We start from the raw sequence: 25,621 nt of genomic DNA on the forward strand, positions 1-25,621 counted from the left end.
CCAGCATCGTCTAGGTGCTTATCACTAGAATATCACTTACTCTCCATTCTTACATTCGCTTCACTCATTCATCCCTATACTATATACAACTATTTTTACATAACCTACAGCTAATGGATGGATCAGTACTCTATATTCCAGCCATCCTTATAGCTTAACCGAAATTAAAATCACGTAATCCTTCTCTAATCATTTTCTTCCATTCCTTCTAATCGGCTATAACTTTTAAATACATTCATATTTCATTGCTAGCTCTGCTATAGATTTAAGCACATAGTTGGTGGAGAATATTATGTATTCGTAGCGAAATGGTACATCTAAATACCCTGTATATGTCGTCAAACATTCGTTACCTTTCTACCACATAACGTGGGCATACCATCATTATATGTTTGAAATCTTCCTCCTCATTGCAATCTACGCAAAGAGGAGAGAGGACCTCGTACTCTTTAATTGATCAATTTTCTAATATAATATTCCTAATCCTAATGGTTTGTAATTTCGGATTATCTATTCAGCATTGTGGTTGTGATGATGTTCAATGTAACTCCTTTCTTTTTAGTCATAAAATTAGCTACCCATTCACGAGATGTGTTGATCATTAAGAATTGATTCCGATTCCTTTTTCTCTGGATTGTAATAGAAGAGAATACCACATCAATTTTTTACATTTGAACAAGAAGTTCTAAAAGTGAATTTAAGTTTAATCATTTAATTAAAACTTGACAGAAAGAAAAAAGCCCACCTAACCTGGATCAGTCCAATTCAAATACCAGTTTCTTTCATCTTTTCACTTTGGAGATTCAGAGAGTACTTCTACTTCGTTTTGTAGGTTCTTGTGTGCATTTGTAGTTCAAACATTTGTCTTCTTTTTTAATTAGTACCCACTAAGCAACTTGGCCGGTACTTTAAAAACATTATTAATACTGGAAACGGTGTGCTTCACTGGGACTTTAATTCTGGGACTTGGTTCCTCAATAATAGAGTCTTTATTGCACACCAGCTAAAGATTGAGATTCATTTTATAATAATAAAGTGATGTTTTATAACTTTATTATTGTAACAACAGAAGAAATAGTTTAGAGACTTTCGGAATATTTATGTGATTTCAAAGTATGGATCTTTTCTCACTTCTTTATTTTGAAGTTTGCCACAAAATTTTCTGTAAAAAGAGTGTAGCGTAGCTTTTAGAGTAGTTCTTCGACAATTACATTACCTTTGAAAAAAATATTCCAAATAAAAGTGTTAAGCTAATATACAGGGTGTACTCGGAGGTGAGGACGAAACTTTGGGAGGTGATTCAGCAGCTGAAATGCAACCAAAAAATATTTTATTCATTTCCTTGTTTGAATAATTCGAACAATTTTTGTAGCGATTTCAGACAGGCACCTGCCTATTGTATTTTATTACAACTGTGTTTTATTGCTACTGTATTTTTTACTTCCGTTTTATTAACTAAAGATTGTTAAAAACTTTGTGTTCCTCCACCAAAAATTAAAATACGAGTAAATTAATAATTTGATACCTGCGAAAAGTCCCCAGTTTTCTGCATTTACACCCCTCTGTTCGGGGTAGGGTTTTATTAAAAACAAAATAATCCATATGGTCTTGTAGCTCAATAAATGCGCGCAACTGTTCCCTTAATTGGGTGACTCCTTGATTCTATTAATCATTGAAAAAAATACAGTTGAAAATTGTAACAAAAATCATCGAGAACGAATTTTTTAGACATTAAAGTAAAAATTTCATTGTTTATAAGAAACTTTTTGAGGCTCTGGGTTTAGCATATAAGTAAGTAAGTAGAGTAATTGCCTATTTCTTTAGGCGGGCTTTACGTCCAACTACCCAAATTAGGAGTCGTGGACGGAGGCGACAAGCAAATGTACTTTACTGTAAATTTCTTTTATTAACCTTTAAATAAAAATCCAAGGCCTTAGACCGGGGATCGAACCCAGTACCACAATACACATTAGCTTTGCAGGTCTCACCTCTTTTATTTTTTTTCTTATCCCGCGACAAAGGCGTTAAGCCATTTTCTGTCTGGCAGCCCAATATCTTTCATAAGGAGTAGTCATGCCCTGTAGAGCCGGGCACTCGTTCAATTGCTTAAAAATCATCGAACCGTCATTGCACAATGGGCAAATCGTCGAGTCCCTAATACCTATCTTGTGGTGGTGTGCTTGTAGATAGTAGTCCCCTGTAATTCCTCGGAAGAGCACGACAGACTCTTTTCTTGTTTTCTAGCAGAGTTGCCCACTGCATTCCAGTGGCCATGCTCCTGTATTCCGCGTGTAATTTCCCCATTTGGCTGGCTACCTATAACTCTTTTAGCCGATGCGTAATACATTGCGTGGTCGGGCTGATCACATTGACTTCCCTGTTTTGCCAGGTTATCGGCCAGCTCGTTCCCTGGTAATCCATAATGTGCCGGAATCCGCTGGAAAGCCAGGTGCTTCCCTTCTTGTAAGTATCTTTTCAATCATTTCTTGGCCCGCTCTTACATCAGCGGAAACTCCACTCTGAGCTCCCTGATTAACGCTGCTTGGGAGTCACTAAGAAAGACCACTTGGCCCAATTTCTTTTCAACCACGTATCTTAGACCTATTAGGATAGCCCGAATCTCCCCATCGAAATTTGATGCCCACTTTCCAACAGGTTCTGAGAACTGGAAGTTGGTACCATACACTCCAGCTCCCGCATTTTTAATTTAGCACCTTCTGCTGAACTGTCGGTATAAATGTGGGTCCAAGGAGGAGATGGATAACATCGAACCCAGTACCACAATGCATATTAGCTTTGCAGATCTTACCTCTTAACCGCTCGGCTACCGTGGCGCCTGGGTTTTATAGGAAATTAAGCGCTCTTTCGTTTGGAATAAGCAGATTTGTTATAGGATAAAGGATAGAAAAGTTACGGCCGTTTTTATGGTGAAAAACGCGAATATCGACGGAAAAGTTAAAAATGCAAATATCTTGGACACTATTGAGAATAGGGCCAAAGTGAAGAGAATATTTTTCGTTCCATTTGAGCTGCTGAATCACCTCCGGAAGTTTCGTCCTCTCCTCCGTGTACACCCTGTATATTGATTAGTAAAAAATAAAATAAATGAAGTAATACTGATGTTTTCAGTCTGGCTTTATGTTAGTTCCAACTACCAATTTGTGTCGTAGATTAGTGTTCTTTACTATAAATTTCTCAAATTTGCTATTAAATAAAATTTAAGTCCTATACCGGGAATCGAATGCACCAGTACAAGACGTAAATGTTATTTGGAGGCACATACAGTCTCTTCAATGGAATTGCCGTTTCGACAAGCTTTCAATACAACATTGTTTGTCTTTTCAACCTAAAGAATCAGTTCAAGAGTTCAAATAAAAAAGAAAAAGAGATAGAGAAAGAGAAAAGTAAGAGTAGAAGTTCCAAGTACAAAAAGACAGAAAGTGTTCTCTTTCAACACAAAACTTAAATGAACTTCTAAAAAACGTTTGGGCAAAGTTCCCTAGTCTTAAGTAAAGGCAATCTTAAGTTTTAGTAAATTAATAAAAAATTTAATTACGTAGAATTTTATTTGACTTTTTTTCTTTCTCTTTTTTTTAAGTCTTTGAAATTTTTGAAGAAGTTTTCCCTTGCAAATACTTCAGCATGAGAGAGAATGTTTTCAATGGTGAAAATCATGTTTCGTTTTTCCTATTCTCATATTTAGAATTAATCTCAATATATGGGAAGTGTTCTTGGGCCTGTACTCTACACCATGTACACTGCTGAATTTCTACCAATCCTCATACTTTTCTTTTTTACTTATGCCGATGATACGGCAATCCTCTCTCCTCATAAAGACCCCGGTCCTTGCCTATCGCTCCCTTCAATCCTATATAGGCTCTCTTGAGCAGAGGGGTCCCCAAACTACGGCCCGCGTGCCACATGCGGTCCCTTGAGGCCATTTATCCGGCCCCCGCCTCACTTCTGGAAAGGGCACCTCTTTCATTTGTGGTGGTCAGTGAGAGGAGCACAGGATGCATTCCACAGATGTGGAATCTCCAACCAGATTTAGATTAACTGATGCACACTTGCGTCACTTGTTTGAACATCGGAAACGGTGGAGATCCCGAGCTGACTGCCGTCAGGCTAAAGAAATTTTTGGCCTGTCAAAAATGGCTATAGTTGGTTTTAGCAGGTCCCGGATCCGCCAGTTTGGTTCAGGTGTTGTGAGTGGACATGCGAATTTAGCGTACCATCTTTTCAAATGCGGCCTTACCCAGTCGCCAATTTGCGCCGGCTGTGGTGAGTCCAATGAGACTGTGCGGCACTTTGTAGAGGTGTGTCCCGTTTATTCTGAAACTAGATTCCTCGTCTTCGGTAGGGTAAATGTTTCCCTACCGGAGATTGTGGCATCTGGTAATCTTTACCAGAACTTTCTAGGTTTATTCAGTGCACTGAGCGATTGAGTCGCCATGCTCCCTAGTGTCCTATTACTACTTTATTGGTTTATTATATTAGCATCTGGCAACTTTTAGCCGAATTTCTTTTTAAACCCCGGTATCTCTCATGAGATGAAGGATGGGCGGGGAACAATGGGCATTTTGGATTGCCTGCGTTCCTTCCCCTTTTTGGTGGAACCGCCCTTTTAATAGAATCTACAATCTGCGTCACTTGTTTATGGCTGGCAGAGACAAATATGGAGCCGGACATTGACCATCTCCAAAAGCTAAAAGCAGGCCCATATTTCCCATTGAAATACTGGGCAGTTTGTTGATTTAAATTTACTTGTTCTTTATTTGAAATATTCTATTTGTTCTCGTTTTCTTTTGTTTTTGTTTTTTACTTTAAAATAAGATATGTGCAGTGTGCATAGGGATTTGTTCATAGTCTTTTTTTTATAGTCCGGCCCCCCCAACGGTCTGAGGGCCCCCTGTGTAAACAGTTTGGGGATCCCTGCTCCTTGAGCCTGGGCTAAAGAAATGGAGAATTAAAATGAATGAAAACAAATGTAATTACATTACATTCTCGCTAAGGCGAACTATTCTTCCACCCGTTTGCCTAAACCTCACTCCTCTTCCTACAACAAATTGTGCTTAGTACCTAGGAGTCTTCATGAACAAACGTCTAACCTGGACTCCACGTACTAGACTCAAACAGAAAGAACTGAACAGACGATTCAAACTTCTCTCCAAACTCTCACTACGCAATAAACGACTTATCTGCACTATGATACTGAAACCTGCTCCTGGACTTATGGGATGGAACTTTGGGGCTCAGCCAAAGCTTCCAATATCTACAAAAATCCAATCCTTCCAGTCAAAAACACTCCGTCGAATCGCTAATGCTCCTTACTATGTCCCTAACTCTACCTTACACCGAGATTTCATTGTTCCCCTATGTTTCTAGGAGCTGCAAGATCCCGTTACGTTAAATTTCACACATCAATCACCTCAAAACCAAATCCACTAGTGTCCCAACTTACCACTCTACCAGGAGATCCTCCCAGGCGGTTGAAGCGCAGGTGGCCACTCGATCTTCTCAATGAAGTGAGTGCCAATCTTACAATAGTGAACTGTTGTACCTCTTTGGGAGTTTCACCATTGGGTGAATTCTCCCCTCATGTATTCATCAGCTTCACTTGTTGCAGAATTATACTGCAGTTGTGAAGGTAATTAAAGTAAAAAAAAAAAAATCTCAATATACAGGGTGTCCCAAGTTATATGGATAACGACTTTTTCTCGGAAACTAAGATAGCTAGAAAAAAACTAAAAAATACGTGTTCCCTTAGTTTTTTTTTAGGAATCCAAATTTACTTTGTAAATTTTTTTTGGTGCTTCCAGAAGCGAGATACAGGCACCAACTTCATTTTTCAAATAGGAAGGTGCAGTTTTTATTTCAGAAATAGATTCCTCTATTTTTTTAAAGAAAAATTTACTTGAACGGTTTTTTTCTGTGAGCGATATTTTAGAAGTTATGAATGAAAACATGATTCTTATAAGAAATGTCAAAATGATAATATTATAACGGTTTTTTGATTGAATAAGAAGAAAAGTACTATTTTATTATAAATTTTACTCCTCATTAATATTGCAGATCATGCTCGAAATGGCCTCCACAATTAGAGATGCATAGACATGCACTTTCCTGCCAATTGCCCCTTACTGCCAAAGAAGTACATTCGGCTTTAACCGAGTTACAGGCATCTATTATTCTCTGCTTTAGTTCATCTACAGATGCAATTCCGGCTTGATTCTGATACACCTAGATTTAGAAATGCATTTAGATAAGCAGAAATAAGAAAAGAAAGAAAAAAGTTATGAATAATCACCTTGTTCTTCAGGTATCCCCAAAGGAAATAGTCCATAGGTGTCAAGCCCGGTGAGAGAGGTGGCCACTGAATCGTCCCCTGTGTCGATATAACATCCCCATCAAATTGCCTATCGAGACATCTCTTTACATGCCTGATGGTGTTATATCGACGCGGGGGGCGATTCAGTGGCCACCTCTCTCACCGGATTTGACACCTATGGACTATTTCCTTTGGGGATACCCGAAAAACAAGGAGATTATTCATAACTTTTTTCTTTCTTTCCTTATTTCTACTTACCTAAAAGCATTTCTAAATCTAGGTGCATCAGAATCAAGCCGGAATTGCATCTGTAGATGAACTAAAGCAGAGAATAATAGATGCCTGTAACTCGGTTAAAGCCGAATCTATTTCTTTGGCAGTAAGGGAAAATTGGCAGGAAAGAGCATGTCTATGCATCTCTAATGGTGGAGGCCAGTTCGAGCATGATCTATAATATTAATGAGGAGTAAAATTTATAATAAAATAGTACTTTTCTTCTTATTCAATCAAAAAACCGTTATAATATTATCATTTTGAAATTTCTCATAAGAATCATGTTTTCATTCATAACTTCTAAAATATCGCTCACAGAAAAAAACCGTTCAAGTAAATTTTTCTTTAAAAAAATAGAGGAATCTATTTCTGAAATAAAAACTGCACCTTCCTATTTGAAAAAATGAAGTTGGTGCCTGTATCTCGCTTCTGGAAGCACCGAAAAAAAATTACAGATTAAATTTGGATTCCTAAAAAAAAACTAAGGGAACACGTATTTTTTAGTTTTTTTCTAGCTATCTTAGTTTCCGAGAAAAAGTCGTTATCCATATAGCTTGGGACACCCTGTATACCAATGATTACTTCAGGGCTTAATTTCTTCAAAACCATTTTGCAAGTTACAAAAAACTGTTTTCTCTTCTGTTATTAATTATTGATTATATTTTGACTTTGCCACCGTGGGGATCTGTAGATAAGTTCCGGGACCACACTAGCCTACCGTCAATACCACTTTACTTCAAGTTTTTCTGGATTTTTTTCTAAAAATCTTCTATTCATTTTATTTAAACTTCATTAAGTTCAATGCAATCGACTTTTAAACTATTTTGTTAAAGAAAATTATTTATTAGAAGACAAGTGAGGTTAATACATGAACTTTTCCAATGCTATCATGATTTCAAATTCCGTTTTTTGGTGAAAAACGGTTGTCTAGAAATTCTTTTGTTTCAGGATAAATTTTGTGGTTTTAACGACATTTTTTTAAAAGCATAAATTGTGTAAATAATTTTGGTTAGGTCGTGAGCGTTTTAGCATTATTTTTTACACTCCTTTCATTAAAAAAGCATTTTATTATTTAGATTCTAATTCAGGTAATTCTTGAATATTTTAACTTTCAATTCTCTATTTAAATTTATGTGTGTTATTTTATTAAAATTACATTAATTGCCATAATAGAAAGCCGTATGTGTGTTGAAATACTGGAAAATAGAATAACTCGATAGCTATTTAATATTGTTACCAATTGTTTAATCAAAAGTAGAGTTTCAGTACCTAGTCTGGACAGAAGACCTCAATTAGTGGTTAATCATTTATTAAAACAAAAACAGCTTTAAGTTAACCAAATCTTTACTATACTGTTAACTACTGAAAATGATCAGAAAGTGAGCTATTATTCACTTTTGTTTTTCATTCTCCAAATGTCTCTGTGGATTTTCTTTCAAACCAGTTACTACTTGCAAGGTCAGGAATGGATATAACACTCCTTTCATCGGTCCGGAGCCTGTCCTGGGGATCACACCTGGGGGTTCGGTTGGTGCGGCTCTCAGAGATTGGATCTGGAGGGAGCACGAAAAGAACTGGGTGATATGTCCTGGGGGTTAAACACAGCCAAGACTATGATGCCTTGGCTGTGTAAGGAAAGAACCAAAGAGACCCTGTGCTTGGGTAGAAATCAGATTACTCTGATTGCAGGCCTATTCACAGGGGGGCACGGTAGGTTCAAGAAGCATCTGCGCAAGATAGGGCTTATTATTAGCTCGAAACCGTTGTGCAGCTTATGTCAGGAATAGGAGGAAATAGCCTCTCACCTGTTGTTCGATTGTGTTGCAATCGAGCGTTTGCGCTATGAAACCTTTGGAACGCTGAGGCCTAAGGAGATAGTAGCGAAAAAAGAACTAGTAGGATGTGCGGTACCTTGGAATGTACCTAGACAAGAGACTTACCTGGAACCCCCATACGAGACTTAAACGTACCGAACTAAAACAAACGATACAAACTTCTAGCCAGACTACTTGACAAACGCTCAAAACTCACACTACAGAACAAACAACGACTCTATACAGCTCTTCTCACACCAGAACTTTACGGAACAGCTAAAAGATCCAACATCAATAGACTACAAACTACAAACCTCCAATCCAAAATACTCCGCCGCAAAGTAGACGCTCCATTCTATGTTAGCAACCACACACAATGCATACAGATCTCCAAATTCCACTCATCTCCGAACTTGCCAAAATTCGATATAAAAATTTTCATCAAATACTCTCACTTCATCCCAACCCTTTAGCTGCAAACTTGTCTTCAACTACACTACCCTCCAATCCTCGAAGACTGAGGCGCCATTGGCCCCGTGACCAACTGGGTGACTAATGGCGGCCATCCCTGGATGATGGCCGTCATTCACGTCTGCCACGTTATTTATTTATACACCTATCTCATTTACTTATTGTACCCTAAAAATTGTGTAAAAAGGTGTAAATTTCAATAAAAGGGTATTAAAAAAAAAATCGATTTCTACTACTTGCAAGCTTGCAGATGTAAAATTGTAAAATCCTTGGAAAATTAGAAAAATAGCACTGGTAAGTGGAAGAGATTGGTTGGTTACTGTTTCTCTCTAATGTGCTATTTCCGCATAATGTACAGCCATATCTCTTACGCATTATTAACTTGAAAGCGGTGACCATTTGAGCATTTTCCTTCAAGCAGATTTAAATTTGCTTGTAACTATTTTCACCGCTTAATATTTTTCTTTTTAATATTTGTCTAGAATATTTAACTAGCTAGAAAAATAATTTTTATATAATAATACGCGAACTCTTGTGGTCAATTGAAACTTGAATACAAACGCACTACTGTTTGGCTCTTGTAAAATAAATATTATTAATAAAAAAGAGATACAATTATTTATTTTATTTAAATACTCTACAGATTTGTATATTTTTATTCTGAAAGAAGTTCTATTCTGTAGTTGGTAATTGAAAAAAAAGTACCCTGTGTAAAGCCAGGGTTTGGAAATAAGTAAAACCTTATGTGAACTCGCGTTGGTAAGTTTAATTTAAGCAATACGAAAACTGTAAAGGTTCCGGGTTTATTGCTGGGTTTGGGGCGAGCTTTTAGGAGGTAAACCCGTATAATTTAATGAGGACCCTTTCATTCACCCTCCACCCTGTATTTCTCTCTCTTATGCCTAGGTTCCCCGTCCCAGTTCTTATTCTGGGATATCACTTCACCTTCCCCCCTTTGCCAATTCCATTCCCTCGTACATTCTAAAGCATAAAAGGTCGCAACCAAAACAAGGAATGTTTTGTTTGTTTTTGGGACCTTACTGTTTTTCCATTTAACTTGGACATTTTTCTGTTAAAATGAATTGAGACGTTTTTACTATTTGTTACAGTTACTGCCAGCTCATTCATACCTCCTTATTATACAGAGTAACGTGCCTATTTTTAGAAATTATCTATTCTATAAAGAAATAATGTTTAAAGCAAAGTTTTAGAAGACAAATAAAGTAGAAACAGTTTCATGAAATAGTAGCCACGAGAAAAAAATAAAGAAGTAATTTTGTAAGTAATATGATTCCCTTGAGTTTTTTGAAAACTTTAAAGAAAAATAAACTTAATATAAAAATAGATGTTAGGAGCTGTATAAGCTTTTTAGGCACAAGTCAACTGGGAGTCAGTTTACTGAATCCATTTTTCGGTTTCTTGAGATTATCTTGGGAAAACAGCTGCATTGATTTTATTTAAACTTTGTATGTTCACTGTACTCACAAATGCAGTTCTAGAGGCTCCGTTTATTATAATACTAAAAGTAATTCAATGAAGAAAAGTGAAAAAATTTGCATCCATTTGTTTTCACAAAGTAATCAATAAAATTTAGGGAAGCCACTGCTATTTTCTGCAGATGGCTGATGTTTATTAAATGATAAATGAGTTTGACGCGGGTCAAATCGACCTGAGTCATAATAATGCACTGGTATCATCTACTGAATCAATAACAAATGATTACAACCTAAAATTCAACAAAATGAAGACAAGCCATCGCAGTAATTGTGAAACGTTCATTTGTAAAAATAAGTCAACAAAAATTATGGATGTAGATAGATAGATTAAATTAGGGCGGCCTCAAGGCCTACGCCATTGTGACCCCTTTGGATCTATTGTGGCTCCCCTCACTCTAAAGCTCACCCTCTAGACCCGTCCTTTTGATCAGACTCTTAATTATGGAAAGCGACTCTTGGGTAAAGCTCACAGACCTTGGTTTTTCATCCCCGAGAAGTAACATCCTTAGCCACACGAGCCCCTCGCACTAACACAACACGTGCAGTGTCGTTTCCTCCTCTTCTTGACAGAACCTACAGAGGCTATCATTCGAAAGGCCCATGCGATGCATGTGTTTTCTGAGCCTGCAGTGGCGAGTTAATAGACCTACAATTATCCTTATAGCCCCACGGGCTTGGCGGATTAATTCTGCAGTCAGCCTTGGCGGATTAATTCTGAAGTCAGCCTTGGCGGATTAATTCTGCAGTCAGCCTCGGCAAATAGCCTCTAATGAACTCCTTTGCCTGTCTCTGCCCAGTGGTGGCCAATCCCACCAATCCTGAGACCTCCTCTGTACCCATAAGTTAATGGCCGCAGACTTAACACACTTCGAAACCCCAAAACAGGGCTCCGGGCCAACGAAGTGTCCCGCAGAGCCTTCCCGGGCCAATAAATCTGCCACCCGTTTCCCTTATGTCCTGAGTGACCAGGTACCCATACCAGAAAGACCTTATTTTGGTCACTGATTTCCTTCAGGGCACCTAGACGGTGCCAAACCAGCCTTGAGTTGACCTGGTAGGAATTAATAGCTCGTAGAGCAGCCTGACTATCCGAGAAAATAATGACACTTAGAATTAATAATTCCTCGCCCATTAATCTTGGCAGCACAGAACCTAATTGCAGCTAGCTCAGCTTGAAAAACTGTAGCTAGTTTTCCTAGGCTAACCAAAAACCCACATTTCGGCTTTGCTCCATACACTCCGTGTACCGCACCGAATCCCCCATAACTGGTGGTCCACACCTCCAAGCCTCTCGATCCCAAATACAGACTTTGAAAGGATTATTGAAGTTATAGCTAGGAGTCATAAAGTCCAAAGAGAGGCCCTCAATAGGGTCAACCTCCAGTTCATCGTATAACTCCTCGCTCCTCCATGCCTGACGATAATAGGAGCTTGTCCTTTCGTAAGCCAAAAGACAACAGCCTTTGCAACGCCTTGAATATATATATGTGTAATGGGGGCAAATTTCACAAAACCTGCAAGGTCGCAGTAGAGGAAGTTCATTATTGATCTACCATTTTGTTTTTAGAATTTTCCTGGCCAATTCTTTGAATCTCAAAATCTTTGCAGATTCCTCACTTAAAATTGTATAACAATTATAGATTCTATCGCTGTCTAAATTGCCAAAGAAGGTTCATCTTCTTTAGTTATCTACTTTATGATTGTTGAAAGTATTTGAGAAGATGTAAAAACCCTTTTAATTTCTGAAAGGAGTTATAACTTTAAATTTTTTTAAATAGATTAATTTAATAAAGTAAAATCTTACCTGAAATTATTGTTTTGAGAGTGAATAAATAGTTTAGTATTCGCCTGAAACAAATATAAGAGCATTGGTGAAAACTGAAAATATGTACGAAAATATCTAATAACTAATTTTGTATATCAATTTTATGGAATGAAAAAAGGCATTAAATTATTGTTTCCTTTTGAGTGCAAAAAAAAATTATCTTCCTCGCGGTTTCCCAACTAATTTTTTAGACTTGAAACACTTAATTCTCTGATAAGGGGGCCAAATCCATTTTGCTATCCAGCATGATTCCTAAAATATTTAACTTTAATCCATTTCAGCCCGTTAAAACCAAAATACGAGGGTCGTTTGAGAAGTCCGTGCAAAAATAAAAACTACTTAACTTTTGGGGGTAAACCTTTTTTATTTTTCAACATAGTCTCCTTTTAGGCTTATACACTTCGTCCAACGCTGCTCTAGTTTGTTGATCCCTTCCGAATAATTGGATTTGTCCAAGTCTGAAAAATAGCCATTCGTTTCTGCAATCACCTCCTCGTTTGAATAAAATCTTTTTCCCGCCAGCCATTTCTTCATATTGGGGAACAAATAGTAGTCCGAGGGAGCCAAGTCTGGAGAATAGAAGAATAGGAATAGGAACCCTATTTCTATTAATTTTGCGACCACAACTGCTGAGGTGTGAGCTGGTGCGTTGTCGTGATGGAAAAGGACTTTTTTGTGGGCCAATCGTGGGCGTTTTTCTTGCAGCTCGGTTTTCAAACGGTCCAATAACGATGAATAATATGCACCTGTAATAGTTTTACCATTTTCCAGATAGTCGATGAGGATTATTCCTTGCGAATCCCAAAAGACAGTCGCCATAATCTTTCCGGCCGAAGGAACGGTCTTCGCCTTTTTTTTGGCGCAGATTCCCCCTTGGTAACCCATTGTTTAGATTGTTCTTTGGTCTCAGGAGTGTAGTGATGTATCCATGTTTCATCCACAGTGACGAAACGACGCTTAAAGTCCTGCGGATTCTTCTGGAACAGCTGCAAACCGTCCTTGCAACACTTCACACGATTTCGTTTTTGGTCAAGCGTGAGCAATCGCGGCACCCATCTTGCGGATAGCTTTGTCATGTCCAAATGTTGATGCAAAATATTATGTACCTTCATTCGAGATGCCCACAGCACTAGCAATCTCATGCACCTTCACCTTCATATCATGGATTTTATCAATGATTTCTGGAGTAGTAACCTCAACAGGGCGTCCAGAACGTTCAGCGTCACTTGTGCCCATATGGCCACTCAGAAAATTTTGAAACCACTTATAAACTGTTCTAATCGAAGGTGAAGAGTCACCATAATGTTTATTAAGCTTCTCTTTAGTCTCCTGAGGCGTTTTGCCTTTCATAAAGTAGTGTTTAATCAACACACGAAATTCTTTTTCGTCCATTTTTTGAAAATCACTCGACTTCCTCGATTCAAACGAATGCCAAACACAAAGAAATAGACTGATCTGGCTGAAACTTGGGGTGTGTTCTTCCAAGAGATGCTACTAACTAAACATAACCTCGATACGCGCCAGTGGTGCTATCTCTCTGACTTTGCACGGACTTTTCAAACGACCCTCGTATAGTGGCGTTTTGAAGCTACGATCTATTTTTAACCGTCTCCACGACCTAAGACAAATCGTGAGCATAGGCAACCTTTTTTACATAGGCCAATTTAATTTTGATATAATTGGCATGGCGATTTTTCAACTGGAATGATGAAAATAGGATAAACCGTGTGAGTTTTCAAAGCATAGTGCAGTAAACAAGGAATTGGACTTGTTTCTTGTAGCTTCAGAAGTCAGAAGAAGTGTGTGCCGTAATAATTTTGGTTTTTCTTCTTTTATATTTTTTTAAACAAAAAAAAATGTTTGCTAAAGCAGTTTTTAAAAAGTGGAGAAAATGGAAAATTAATAGAATGCTGAGGCCATGGCTTTAAGGAATTTTTAAATTAGATCATAATTCATTGTTAATAACTTCCATAATAAATGTTCCCTCATGCTGCAGCACATACACCAGAATAGAAGTTTTACAAAATTTTTATTAGGTTTATTGCTCTCTTTTTTTAAACAGGTTAGTTGAACAACAGTTTTAGCCCTACCACGAATATGGTGTGTAATTTTAGATTGTTCGAGTAAGTAGATTACAGTTCAGTTAACTTTTAAGTTAATAATTTTTTATTCTTTTTTTCTTTATTTTTATTATATCAATCTCACCGTGACTTAAGCTGACGCTAGATAGTTCCTACTTTTTTATTTCCCTTACTTTATTATCACTTACGTAAACCAAAGGTTAGTAGCATAAGTTATTTCACGTTGGATTCACTTTAATTCATTTGTTTTTTGCAAAAGCCTTCGCATCTCACAAAGAATTTAAGTTGACCCCAAAATCGAGAAATAAAGAAGTGATGAATGTGTCGATCAAATTCTGAATGAGCTCCCCACAATTTTGTACGGTAAAATTGATGGAAAGTTGTATCAAAAATGAGAAGAAACAAAGGCTCGATCGAGGAAACAATTTGGTAAAATGGTGTAGGAAATCAGGTAGCTGGGGAGGGACACGTCCAGTAAATGGATGAAAGAAAGGAAAACGTCCTTATTACTGGGTGGAAAGGACTAGAAAGGACCTAAGTGAAAAGGAACAGCCTGGAAGAAGGATCCAAACTTAAGGGAACGCAGGATGTCAGCAGCGGTCTGTTAGAAGAAGTTGAAGTTAGCAATTGTACCTTCTCTTTTGTCTCTTGTTGTTTTTGTTTAAAATATTTGCCCTCACTAAATTCAATTGCTATTTGCCCAATTGACTGTTTTATAATCTTCTATTCAAGTCATTAAAATTCAGAAATAAACTTTAATGTGATTTATTTTTCAATTTTATTTTATAAGAAGAGGTCACAAAAATCTCTTTCTTTAAAGAAAAAATAATGACCCTCCGAGGTATCTACATGCAGTGAGTAAAGAGAAATATGTAGGCGATAGATAGTGAATCCTACAAGGAATAGTGAAAAACTTGAGTTGAGCGGAATGAGAGTAATAAGCAACGTAATAGCGCTGAGAGTTTGACTGAATTGGAAGTACAATAGAGGAAAGATCATGCAGGATTAATCTTTGGTGTTTTTAAGACGTTAACTTTTTATTGCATAATCAGTTAATTTATCAAATACCTATGGGGGAAAAATTAGTAAAAAAAATCAAAGTCGTATTTTTCCTAAAAATATTTAGCAAAAAGAATTGGCTAGTCTCATTGGCGGATTAGAGGTGTGAAATGTAGGCGGTCTCTTGTTAGTGTCAGCTGATGATGTCGTCATGAAATAAGCCACTCCCCGACCAATAAAAGCAGAGTTAGCCAACGAAAGAAATGTGGTACCTTACTTTTATATTTTTGTCTATATGGTTTGCCTATCTATTATTATGAACGTTATTGATTCTGGTTTAAATTGGAAGTACAATAGAGGAACATTCATGCAAGAATAATCTTTGTTCTTGGTGTTTTTAAGACGTTAACTTTTTATTGCATAATCAGTTAATTTATCAAATACCTATGGGGGAAAAATTAGTAAAAAAAATCAAAGTCGTATTTTTCCTAGAAATATTTAGCAAAAAGAATTGGCTAGTCTCATTGGCGAATTAGAGGTGTGAAATGTAGGCGGTCTCTTGTTAGTGTCAGCTGATGATGTCGTCATGAAATAAGCCACTCCCCGACCAATAAAAGCAGAGTTAGCCAACGAAAGAAATATGGTACCTTACTTTTATATTTTTATCTATATGGTTTACTTATCTACATTATTATGAACGTTGTTGTTTCTGGATTACATTAGAAGTACAATAGAGGAACGGTCGTTCAGGAATAACGTTTGTTCTTGGCGCCAAGTGTATCTCAAGGCAAGCGTCAATGATTCAGTCGATGGTAGGTCGTTGTCTGGAATTGTCAAAGATGAAAGCTGGTTAATGAAAAGATTGAGAAGGTTTGGAAAGGCGAGAGTAAAATTTCTTGTATCTCGTTGCGGATTAAGCCTTAATTGAATGGTATTTTTTTTAGATCAGAGTAAATGATTCTGTAAGAGACTTAGTATGGTGCCTTATTTATTATGGCGTAGAATTTGCAGCTCTAGTGTTTGGAATAGGTTGATGTTAGAATTGCTTTGTTGAACGCAACAGTTTAAGTTCGTAGGCCAAATCGTTTTCAGTAGCACTTTATAGGTAAGTACTTTGTTGTTAAGCAGCAATTTTGATTTCTGTCAAGTTCTTGTCAGTAGATGGTAGAGCTTTTTTTTTCAGTTCTTGCCATTTAAGTCGTGTATGTGGATTTAAGTCCGAGGTATCGTACGGTATCCGGTAGAAGGAAGTGCAGGCCGGTTGTACTAAATAGAAAAACATTTGGCTTGTCTAAGAGTTAAGGTTACATTCTGACATTTTTGGACAATTCCTTTCATTTTCCACTTTTGAAATCATTTCCGTACATAGTTTAAATGTTGTTTGTAAGAAGCGTTTATGGATCGAACTGGATCTGAAAGTGGATAGAGTCGTCTGCATATGAGAATACCAGGAATGTGTGGGTGAATTGGAAAATCAAGGGTGTAGGTCACGAAAATAATTTATGAAAATAAATAGATAATATGGCGTATTTCCACTCCTAGTGGTAATTTGATGAGTATTTACTGATCTTACTTACTCAAAGTAAACCTCAAATCTCGAAACAATTCTGTTAAAGTAGGAGGACTCTAAATTCGTTTTTTCAGTTCTTCCCATAAATATCCACTGATGCTTACGTGCTGGATCCTCTAAACATCGAATTAAAACATTTTCCTGATAACTGAGTTAACAATTCTTGCTGAATTTGGTTAATCATTGCCGTCTCAAAACTTATATAAAAACTGTCTTCAATAGATTAGAAACGACATATTTTAGAAATTACAGTACTCTACTTTTAGAGATATGAGTAAAATAAATAGAAACTACGTTCTTATACGCACTGAACAGATGGTACTTTGTTATTCTGAAGGACTTGCGATGACTATAAATGAAGGCAAACTCAGGAGCTATAAGAAAACCTTGTGAAAGGATTAAAAAGTTGCTTTGATCTCATTATGAGTGCTGTAGACGCACTTTATGTACTTTATAATCAAACACATACATGAAATATTGCAGAAGTTTTTAATTGTACACAAGAAAATAAGATACAGCCGAGGTATTTCTAACCCATAATGCGAGCTCATGCATATTAAGTAGAGCTTCAAAGCAATAAATCTACGAGTTTATGACTTACCATACAAAACATAAATGAGAATTTTATTTACGAGGGTCGTTTGAAAAGTCCGTGCAAAGTCAGAGAGATAGCAGTACTGGCGCGTATCGAGGTTATGTTTAGTTAGTAGCATCTCTTGGAAGAAAACACACCAAGTTTCGGCCAGATCGGTCTATTTCTTTGTGTTTGGCATTCGTTTGAATCGAGGAAGTCGAGTGATTTTCAAAAAATGGACGGAAAAGAATTTCGTGTGTTGATTAAACACTACTTTATGAAAGGCAAAACGCCTCAGGAGACTAAAGAGAAGCTTGATAAACATTATGGTGACTCTGCACCTTCGATTAGAACAGTTTATAAGTGGTTTCAAAATTTTTGGAGTGGCCATATGGGCACAAGTGACGCTGAACGTTCTGGACGCCCTGTTGAGGTTACTACTCCAGAAATCATTGATAAAATCCATGATATGGTGATGGATGACAGAATAGTGAAGGTGCGTGAGATTGCTACTGCTGTGGGCATCTCGAATGAAGGTACATAATATTTTGCATCAACATTTGGACATGACAAAGCTATCCGCAAGATGGGTGCCGCGATTGCTCACGCTTGACCAAAAACGAAATCGTGTGAAGTGTTGCCAGGACGGTTTGCAGCTGTTCCAGAAGAATCCGCAGGACTTTAAGCGTCGTTTCGTCACTGTGGATGAAACATGGATACATCACTACACTCCTGAGACCAAAGAACAATCTAAACAATGGGTTACCAAGGGGGAATCTGCGCCAAAAAAAAGGCGAAGACCGTTCCTTCGGCCGGAAAGATTATGGCGACTGTCTTTTGGGATTCGCAAGGAATAATCCTCATCGACTAACTGGAAAAGGGTAAAACTATTACAGGTGCATATTATTCATCTTTATTGGACCGTTTGAAAACCGAGCTGCAAGAAAAACGCCCACGATTGGCCCACAAAAAAGTCCTTTTCCATCACGACAACGCACCAGCTCACACCTCAGCAGTTGTGGTTGCAAAATTAATGGAAATAGGGTTCCAACTCGTTTCACATCCCCCCTATTCTCCGGACTTGGCTCCCTCGGACTACTATTTGTTCCCCAATATGAAGGAATGGCTGGCGGGAAAAAGATTTTATTCAAACGAGGAGGTGATTGCAGAAAGGAATGGCTATTTTTCAGACTTGGACAAATCCTATTATTCAGAAGGGATCAACAAACTAGAGCAGCGTTGGACGAAGTGTATAAGCCTAAAAGGAGACTATGTTGAAAAATAAAAAAGGTTTACCCCAAAAAATTAAGTAGTTTTTATTTTTGCACGGACTTTTCAAACGACTTTCGTATATGTATTATCTAACGACATATTAAAAGTATAAAATGGAATATATCATTATTAATACGACAATTTAAAGGAAGTTAATCGATTTGGTAAGTGAAAGAGAATGATTAATTCAAATTCAGTCTTAAATTTATATTTCTATTAGATGAAAACTTCATTATTTACATTTTTTATTAAAGATTTTAGCAGAAATTAAATTTTAGAAGTCATTTTCCGAAATTTTGTTACGATTTTAGAACTGCATCATGGTAGAAGGAAGAAAAATGATAAAACGTTAGATAATACCGTGAACGGTGAAGTAGTGGTTAGAGTTATTCATTAGAGAGGATGAAATAAAAATTAAACAAACGAACCGGTGAATTGTGTTGCCATTATTTGGTCTTCTATTTCTCTGCCGTAACTAGGCAACCATACTTTTACAAACAACTAGAAATAAAGTTCTCCGCTCCAATAGTTCCGCGGAGATTTTATATTTTAATTTAATTTTATTTCCGTAGAGAATTTATATTCACCCCGCCAGTGAATACAAAAGTACCAGTATTTTATATTCATGTGCAATGAGTGCAATAATAGTTTTGCAGTTGTAGTATTGTCTATGTACTGCATAAAAGTCTTCTTTATCATAAATTTATCAACCATGAGGCATACACCTCTTCTTTTTTATTGCATTATAAAGCCCAATTTTCAATGCAATATAATTTAAAATTTCTACGTAGAATTAGTTTCATTAAATTGTACATGTTTCATAATTAATACTTCGGGATCTAAATTTTAATAATTTCCTACTTTGAACCTGTCAAGGTGTTTCACTTTGGGACAATGATGGTGAACCTTTTAAGCATAGCGGATCAAAATTTGGGAAAAACCATAACTTAACACTCTAAAGAGTTGACATTTCTTTGGGTCATGGTTTGGTGAAAAATTGAGGCTCTGTAGCACCCACAGTAAACAACAGGTTATTAGTATGAAACTTTGTTCTAGAAGGTACCGTCTCATAAATAGAAATATTCATAATTTTGTGACATTGGCAACCAACTATGTTTCTACTAAGAAACAAAAATTTATTAAATGACCTACATAATGATTATTCAACTGAAAAAACTTCGCCTGATCCTAATTCTCAAAAAAATCCCATAATTTCTTCAAAGCGCCACAAAAAAACCGCTATATTAATGAAAATTATATAATTTTTTTGTCTGTGAAGATGCGTGTCACCTAAAATGAGTTCACGTGTTACCTGTGACATGCGAGTCATAGGTTCGCCTTCACGAGTATAGTGTATAAGAGAACAAAATTTCAGACTAATACATATGATGTTTACAAAGGGAGATTTTGAGAGTGCAATTGTACAGCAAACCATGACCCAAAAAAATTTCAACTCTCAATATCTTCTCAATTTATAGATCTGCCCACAAAGTAACTATAGCGTTTAAATGAGTAAAGTACAGTGAATAGTAGAACAAATTTTCATACTAATATGTGTTTAGCTTAGATTTTTGATACTGAAAACATTTTTTTAAGTTGTTTCTGCGTGTCTTACTCAAATGATTCGAGTGAAATTACTCGTGCCTTACTCTAAAATTAGAAGAGTGAAATAACTGGAAAAAAAAAGTTTATTTTTAAACAAATCAAGACTGAACATTTGAACGAAGTCACAGGAAATTATCGATAATGCTTTTGTAGTGTTTGCAATAGCGAGGTATGCAGGAAAATATCCAGAATACAAATCTGATTAACAATTGTAAAATCAAATTAATCACATTGATTAATGGTTCTTAAGTAATTGATGCTGCAACAAGATTTCACAATATCCATTTGACTCTATTAGAATTGGCTGTCACCATTCATTTTCTGGCCAACGATGAACTAGTTTTTTAAGACTATAGATGTAATAAGTTCTTGAGATCGTAATGATACGCTTTTTATCTTAAGATTTATTAGTGATCTTTCAATTGTATTTGTAAGATAACCAGCTCAAGTGGTTTGTGCGACTGGGGTCCAAACTGATCATACAAACAATCGAATGTTCGTCCGGTAATTGAATATAGCAACGAATTAGTTATTGCTGCCTCGGATTCTGTGCAAGGACGGCTAGAAAAAGTCCAAAATGTTGCGCTTAGAAAAATTACCGAAGTTCCTAAGTCTACTCCTACAGCGGCCATTCAATTGCAATCAGAAATATATCCCCTAAGAGTTCGGCGAGAAATTGCAGCACTAAACATGAAGGAGAGACTAGCAAGATTGAGGGTTGATTACTGGGAAAAAGATAGACCACCTGAAGTTGCAGGGCTAAAAACTCGGGTGAAATATTCAACCCAAATAGATGCTATTCGCCAAAATTATAATTTATCCCTTGGCAGGAGAGATTCTCTGTATAAAAAGTCGTACTGGAAAATACGAAGGACACCCTTGGTACGTCTCCATCTCCCGTAAAAAAAGGCGTCAACAGTGAGACCGAGTTGAGAGCTCTAGCCCTTGAAACGCTTGGAGAATGTTATCCATCTCCTCCTTGGATCCACATTTATACCGACGGTTCAACAGAAGGTGCCACCAAAAATGCGGGAGCTGGAGTGTATGGTACCAACTTCCAGTTCTCTCAACCTGTTGGAACGTGGGCATCAAATTTCGATGGGGAGATTCGGGGTAAGATACGTGGTTGAAAGGAAATTGGATCAAGTAGTCTTTCTTAGTGCAGCGTTAATAGCCGTAACGGGAGCTCAGAGTGGAGTTTCCGCTGAAGTAAGAGCGTGCCAGGAAATGGTTGAAAAGATACTTACAAGAAGGGAAGCACCTGGCTTTCCAGCGAATTCCAGCACATTGTGGATTACCAGGGAACGAGCAGGAGCCAATAACCTTGCGAAACAGGGAAGTCAATGTGATCAGTCCGACCACGCAGTGTGTTACGCATCGGCTAAAAGAGTTATAGGTAACCACTTAATGGGGAAATTACACGCGGAATTCAGGAGCATGGCCGCTGGAAAGCAGTGAGCAACACTGCTAGAAGACAAGATACCTGCCGGCCTCCCAAGAAAAGAGTCTGTCGTGCTTGCTCTTCCAAGGAATTTCAGGACACGACTATCTACAAGCACACCTCCACAAGATAGGACTCGCCGATTTGCCCATTGTGCAATGACACAATGATGATTTTTAAGTATTTGAACGAGTGCCCGGCACTACAGGGCATGACCACTATAGATGAAAGATGTTAGGCTGCTAGACAGAAAATGGCTTAACGCCTTTGTCGCGGGATAAGGAAAAAGGTTCTGCAATTTAGTTTCAGAAAAATTGTAAGCTATAAATTTTACATAATTACCTTGTCATAATTATGTATCTACGAGGGGGTACCCAAAAATAACCGGAATTGCGTTGCCGCGCATGGAGCTTATGTAGTACGCATTTCTGCCGCTAGACATGTATAGCGCAATTCCTTGCCAGTTCAGTCCTGCCTGTGTTGTCTGCCTGGCTTGTTCTGTTCATCTGCAGTGATTGTTTTTACCAGCGCTGTTTTGTTCTTTTTTCGTTTTTTATGATGGCAAGTTTAAGTGAACAACGTGCAGCTCTGAAATTTTGTTTTCTACTCGGCAAAAATGCTGCTGAAAGTGTTTTAATGTTGAAAACAGCTTACAAAGATGACGCTATGGGAAAAACTCAAGTATACGAGTGGTTTACTCGGTTTAAAAATGGCGACATGTCGATTGATGACAAACCTCGTTCTGGACGTCCATCAACTGCCCGAATCGACGAAAATGTTGAAAAAATTCGAGAGCTGGTATTCACAGACCGTCGACAGACAATTGATCAACTGTCAGAGAGTAGTGGGTTATCTTGGAGCTCGGTTCAGCGAATTTTAACGGAAGATTTGGGGATGAAAAGGGTTGCTGCCAAGTTTGTTCCTCGAGTTCTGACTGACAATCAAAAAGAACATCGAGTTGAAACATGTCGTGCTTTGAAACAACAGCTTGAAACTGATCCAGACTTTCTGTCAAAGGTCATTACTGGTGATGAGTCATGGTGCTATGGTTATGACCCAGAAACAAAGCAACAGTCGAGCCAATGGAAGACGTCATCTTCACCCCGACCAAAAAAATGTCGTCAAGTCAAGTCAAACATCAAAACAATGCTGATTTGCTTTTTTGATGCCAAAGGCGTAGTTCATTCAGAGTTTGTCCCCCCAGGTCAGACCGTCAATCAAACCTTGTATTTGGAAGTTTTGAAAAGATTGCGCAATAGTGTTCGCCAAAAAAGACCCGATTTGTGGCAAACAGGAGACTGGTTCTTCCACCACGACAATGCACCTGCACACACAGCCATCTCTGTTACACAGTTTTTGGCTAAAAATGGCATGGTTCCGCTGCCCCACGCACCTTACTCGCCTGACCTGGCTCCGTGCGACTTTTTCTTATTTCCACGCATGAAAAAGGGCATGAAAGGTCACCGATTTGACAACATTGAAGAGGTCAAGAAAAAAACGAAGAAGGAGCTGTCAGCCATTTCTAAAGATGACTACAAAAAATGTTGTAATGGAGAGTATTTTGAAGGGGATAAGGTTGTTCTGTAAAAAATTTGTAAATAAATAGCTTTTAAAAAATAATTCCGGTTTTTTTTGGGTACCCCCTCGTACTTTAGACAAACAAATAAAAAAATAAATACTTAAAAATAGTGAAACAACGATATCAAACTTCTAGTGTAACTGTTGTTCATTCCCATTTTATTAAATGTACAAAATGATTTGGTTGAAATTATAAATCCATCAACATTTTTCCCCTTTAATGCGATTCCAGGAGATTATTTGATCCTTTAAAATGGGGAATAAATTTTATGTATATGGAAATATTTTTAATCGTATTACACGATATAGCTTTTGAAAAAAGGTTTTTGCTAAGGTATACTCACCCTAATAACATGTATATACAATCCTCGTATAATCTTCTTTTCATGCTATAATGCCTTACAAAGTGGAGAAGGAAAATATATATCCACGTGGTCCGTATGTGTGTGTGATGTAGGATTGTGTTTGTAGGCGAGCAAAGGATGCTGTTGCCTGGGTGGTGGTAAGTTATTCCCATAAAAATACTACCCGTGACAAGCTTATTTCCTCACTAAATCCCATTAATTTTACTTTTTTAATAATTATAGTAATAAATGAGAAATAAAATGGGAATGCTAAAATTGAAATGTTATTTTCGGTGTTAAAGTGCTACTTTTGAGAAAACCAAAAGAAATTATACAAGTTAGGGTAGCTTTTGAGGCTAAGTTATCATTGCTATTCTCCGGTTCTTGTTCTTAAGTCCACTCTTTGTTCAGATGTCTGCGGTAATCAGGGTTCCTTTATGTAACCAAAGATCCATATCTCTCGCAGTTTCTAGCCTCGTTATGGGTTCAGATACCAGGCGCCACGGTAGCCGAGCGGTTAGAGGCGAGTCCTGCGAAGCTAATAAGTATTCGGGTACTGGGTTCGATTCCCGGTCTGAGGCCTTGGATTTTATTTAATGGTTAATAAAAGAAATTTATAGTAAAGTATGTTTGCTAGTTTCCTCCGTCCACGACAAATTGGTAGTTGGACGTAAAGTACGCCTGAAAAAATAGGCAATTACTTTACTTTAGTACTTTTATGGTTCAGATACCCTGTGTGATTCTGCTGTCTCTTTTCAGTCTGCCATGTGAGTGGTTGCTAGAATTGTTTTGGCTAGATCAAATGATTCTGATTCAAATCATTCCGACTCTGTGCTTATTAGCAAAATGTGATCATTGATGTATGATTACATCAAGGTTCTAAAAACCCTAAGTAACTTTGGCTTAGGAGGGAATGTTTTAAAAATACAATATAATAAGGCTAAGCTTTTAATTTGTGAATTAAATAATAGTTTTCGTCTTTCATAGAAACTTTAGTAGAGAAATTAATAAATATATCAACAAAAATTGTTACTAATATAAAGTAAAGTAATGCCTATTTTTTTCAACTACCAAACTAGGTTTCGTGGTCGAAGGCGACTAGCAAAACATACTTTACTATAAATTCCTCATCTTAACCAGTTAAGCGTGGAATTTAGTTTTAAAAAAAAAACCCACAATGTGCGGAATTAAAATCAGACAATGACGTGTATACACCTCGAACACAGGGCAAAACAACCAAAAGTTTACAACGTCCGTAATGGTCACTGCAAGCGACTTTTTCTGCAATCTCTCTGGGGCTTGAGATAACAGAGAAGCATTGTGTGCTCATTCAAAAATCTTGCACCGCTTCGCGTTATGCATTGCTCTAGTTAACTAGAGACGCAAGAGCTTTTACATGGAAGAAAAGAGCTTTTTGAATTCTGTACTGAAATGAAATCATGCTCGTACTGAGGACTGAACCTCTATCTAAAAGGTAAAAACGGCATTGCACAAGGGTTGAGAGCTTCTATTTGTGTGCGTAATTCCCCAATCTCTAATGCGGAGACCAAACATGTACTAACCACTTATCATTTGGCTGACTCCCACCGCAGTTCTATTGGTAAGATAAAGGAAATATCCCACCAAATAATATTCTTATTGTATTTTATTAAAATTTCGAGTTTTTATAGTTAATGGCAATTTTTTAATGTTCACAACGAGTATACACGTCGAACACGCCTAACTGGTTAAACATGGCTTCCAAGGCTTAGTCCTGGAATCGAACTCAGTACCTCAATGCATATTAGCTTTGCAGGTCTCGCCCCTTACCGCTCGGCTACCGTGGCGCCTTAAACAAGACTTTTTATTAAACTCCCTGTAAGTTTAAAAGTTTTGTTTGTAAAAAATTCAAACTTCGAAATTGTTCTTTCAACTCCAGAGCAATTTTTTGGTACACAGTGTGTTTATTAA

At 37.3% G+C, this 25,621-nt stretch overlaps 1 protein-coding gene across 5 annotated transcripts in view; it reads right to left on the reverse strand.

The window, feature by feature from the left end:
• Positions 1 to 25,621, reverse strand: part of LOC141457874 (follistatin-related protein 5-like) — a 532,013-nt gene that overhangs the window by 349,674 nt on the left and 156,718 nt on the right. For 4 of the 5 annotated variants that reach the window (XM_074135204.1, XM_074135205.1, XM_074135206.1 and 1 more), the window contains exon 2: positions 12,187 to 12,230. The exons of the other annotated variant lie outside the window; for it this stretch is intronic. The gene's annotated coding sequence lies outside the window, so the exon portion shown is untranslated. The remainder of the gene's footprint in view (positions 1 to 12,186; positions 12,231 to 25,621) is intronic. 5 annotated transcript variants of the gene reach the window in all.

This window comes from Rhodnius prolixus, unplaced genomic scaffold (assembly GCF_049639745.1).
Source record: "Rhodnius prolixus isolate KJV_2025 unplaced genomic scaffold, Rpr scaffold_5, whole genome shotgun sequence".
Classification (NCBI taxonomy): Eukaryota; Metazoa; Arthropoda; class Insecta; order Hemiptera; family Reduviidae; genus Rhodnius; species Rhodnius prolixus.